Below are 3,281 nucleotides of genomic sequence, written 5' to 3'. Positions count from 1 at the left end.
GTTATAAAAAACCGCCACTATAAACGGTAAATTACGGCAATTTATATGAACGCCACTATAAACGGATTATTACGGCGGTTTAGCCCGCCACTATATACATTACCTTATTCAAACAATACACACTGTACATTACGGCATTTTGAGCCGCCGGTATTCACAATTTCATTTTTCCACTTTGCCGCACTTTCATTTTATTTTCCCTCTTTTCCCCTCTTTTTTTCAGAAAAATCCCTCCATCTACTTTCATTAATTTTTTTATTTCTTTTTTTTTGTTTTGTTTTTCAGTACCCTTTTCTTTTTTTGTTATCTTTCTTCCATATCCTTTTCTTATCAAATCCCAGGACGCAAACCCTTCGTCTGAAGAAACGAATCGAAACTCAAATCGATCGAACTCTTTCTGTCTCCGCGAACTCTAATCACTGCATCGAACTCAAATCTCCGCGAATTCTTTCTTTCCCTTTCTCAAACCCTCTCTTCGACTAAACCCATCGAAACCGTCGATCCCATCTCAAACCCTTCCCTCTCTGTCGAATCCTCTCAAACAATCGATTTACATCTGTTCTTGAAGATGAACTCAGGTTCGTATTGCTTTTGTTTCTTATCTAATCATATCTTATTGAAACCGTCGATTAATTTTTCACTAATAGCTCTTTGAACTAAATCTTTGTTCGTGAATGTAAATTCAGGTTCTCGAAGACACACTCATCATCACTGCTTAATGATTTGGACTGGTAAATTGCTAAATCTTTGTTCTTTTTGATTTTTTGTTTGTGATTTGTTTCAGTTTTCTATTTTTTTTATATACTGAGAAAGAATGGAAACTGATACTGATCTGGGTATTTTTTTTTTCTTTATTCTAGATTTGTTATCCTTTAACTGAAAATTAATATTGTTTTTGCAAAAAGCAAAAAAAAAAAAGGATTTTCCATTTTTATGTATTGATTGTAAACAATGATTTTCGAGTCCTCCATCGCATGAAATCATAAGATTTGGGCCATTCTATGGATGTAAAGTAATGCTGAAATGATTGATGGACGATACTGATCTAATCCTCTCTCCCTAGCAATGTTGTTTCTTTTCTTTTCTATTTTTTTAAATATTTATCGAGTAATTTCTGATTGTGCTTTACATTTAGGGTTCAAAATGGATGTCAAGAACAATGTGAAGAATGAAGGTTTTGCATTAGAGTCACTAACTTCAGTCCCAGGAGAAGAGGTATTTGTATTTTTCCTTATGATTTTAACAAATACAACTATGTAGTAAAACATCCATTTTTACTACATATAATGGTCAGAATAGTTAAGTCAGAAGAAGAGATGGATCTCGATGACATATCTTCCCTTGTATCCAAATCAATGGTTGAGGATGAGGAGTTGCTTAAAGCTCATGCTAAGGAAGAGAGAGAACAAGGTGAAGGTGCTGAATCTCTTGTTGTGTTAATCATGTCATGTTTTATTTTGTTATTAAATTTTAGTACATGACTGTGTTCAATGTTAACAAGAATCTCTCACAATGCAATATATATAATATTAAAGGCCTTTGACATTATTGAGTATCTTTTAGAAAAATAAGATGTATGAATTTTCATGTAATTTTTGTGTGAAACATTAATGAATATCTCTCATAATTAAATCCGTAAAATATTGAATGCCTATAAAGAGATATGGCCATCACAAATAGAGGTGTTTGTTTACTATGGCTCTCTTGACGAAGTTGAGGTGTTTGACTAACACATGCAATTTGGTTCCCCCTTTTATTTTTCAGGTACAGTGGAGCAAATGTGCCAATTAGAGAGTTGTAGCGTAACCTCAATTACCTATACTTAGCCAGACTTGTATAACCAAGTGAAGGTATTCAATATGGCGCTCTTGGCGAATTGGGGGTGGAGGAAACTTGTATAACCAAGTAGAGGTGTTTAATATGGCGCTCTTGGAAAAGTAGAGGTGAAGGTGTTTGATAACGAAGTGTAGGTTCTGTCATGTTGGAGTTGTACTGGTATAGCCAAACTTTCCTTGTTACTTAGCATATTTGTTTGGTTCTGTTTTGTTGTTTTGGTCTTTCTCTCTAGCTCTTAAGTTTGTAATGGTTTGAGTACCCCTTGTACTCACTTTTTCTGATAATTTTTACTAAGTGAATGAAATTCTGGAAAATATGTTGTACAAATAGAGTATTGCTCAAGTGTGGTTGTACCAATAATTATATGTTGTTTATATGTATATGCATGTTGGTGGTGACTAATGCCTTTGAAACCATTGTTTTGGTTGGTTGGTTGGTTTGAATGTTCAAGTGTGTGTGGTTGGAGTGCTTGTTTGCTTCATTTACATACCATATATTTAAACTGTTATGTCTTAAGTTTTCTTCTGCCTTTGTGTAAAGACTTTGTGTAGCTTAAAAATCTAAATTTGTTCATTTATGTCCATTTTGTCATGCCTTGCTGTTCTAGAGTTTTAATTCACAAATACATTATTGTTTAGTACAATTATTCTAGTGTTAATTCACTTCTTGTTCAATGGCATGTTTATTTGGCTGCTTTCAGTATGGAATCAGCACTCTTGTCAACCAACTTTGAGACTAACAGAGCACACTGCTATTGTTAAGGCATTGCTGGTCCCCTCACCAGAGCATCCTTCTTGTGTCTGGAGAAGGAAGTGCTGATAGGTGTAAACTTTGGTTCAAGTTGCTGTTATAATGTTTTTTATTTTATGAAGTTGTTGTTTTATGAATTAGCATTATGTGAACTTTATTTGATCTATATGTATGTGTGTACATGTATCAGAGAAGTTGAAGGATATCACTACATTAGGGAAATAAGGAGAGGTCCATACATATATTATAAGAGATCCTAGATAAATTGTACAATATAATTGAAGAGTTAATTTTACTTTTTCAACATTCACGAGGTTGTTGGACTATTTTACACATTGTAATATTACAATTTATGTAGTAAATAATTTATATTCGTACTAAATAGTGCTATTTAGGTGATTTATTCAGCTCTTTTTTTTTGTTAAATCTGTGGTGATTACGGCGGTTAAAACTGCCAGTATGTGCATTTTTTTTTATTTAAAAAAGTGACCAATACGGCGTTTAAAACTGCCACTATGTACAATTTTTCTCCTGAACTAGTGTCTATTGTGGCGGCTGAAACCGCCGTTTTAATCAAAGAACTAGCCGCCGTTATTAACATCGCGTATTTCGGCAGTCTCCATGGCGGTCCTTAATAAACTGCCGTTTTAAACTTTGTGACAGACAAAATTTCGGCAGTTTTGAATACGCCAGAA

The 3,281-nt window shown here is 33.8% G+C and overlaps 1 long non-coding RNA gene across 2 annotated transcripts; it reads left to right on the top strand.

The window, feature by feature from the left end:
* The first annotated feature begins 376 nt into the window (after positions 1-376).
* On the top strand, positions 377-2,935 carry LOC146954984 (uncharacterized). 2 transcript variants are annotated; one of them, XR_015007732.1, is made up of 5 exons: positions 377-578; positions 687-731; positions 1,136-1,410; positions 1,765-1,995; positions 2,537-2,935. It is a non-coding gene; the product is annotated as an uncharacterized LOC146954984 (long non-coding RNA). The 2 variants fall into 2 exon arrangements; XR_015007727.1 differs by lacking the exon at positions 2,537-2,935 and having other exon boundaries at positions 1,765-2,013.
* Positions 2,936-3,281: the final 346 nt, after the last annotated feature.

The sequence above is a fragment of the Medicago sativa genome, chromosome 1 (assembly GCF_051527215.1).
Source record: "Medicago sativa cultivar Bolivia chromosome 1, Bolivia_mono, whole genome shotgun sequence".
In the NCBI taxonomy this organism is placed as follows: domain Eukaryota; kingdom Viridiplantae; phylum Streptophyta; class Magnoliopsida; order Fabales; family Fabaceae; genus Medicago; species Medicago sativa.
The sequence above is the reverse complement of the archived record's forward strand: the minus strand, read 5'-3'. Positions and strand labels throughout refer to the sequence as shown.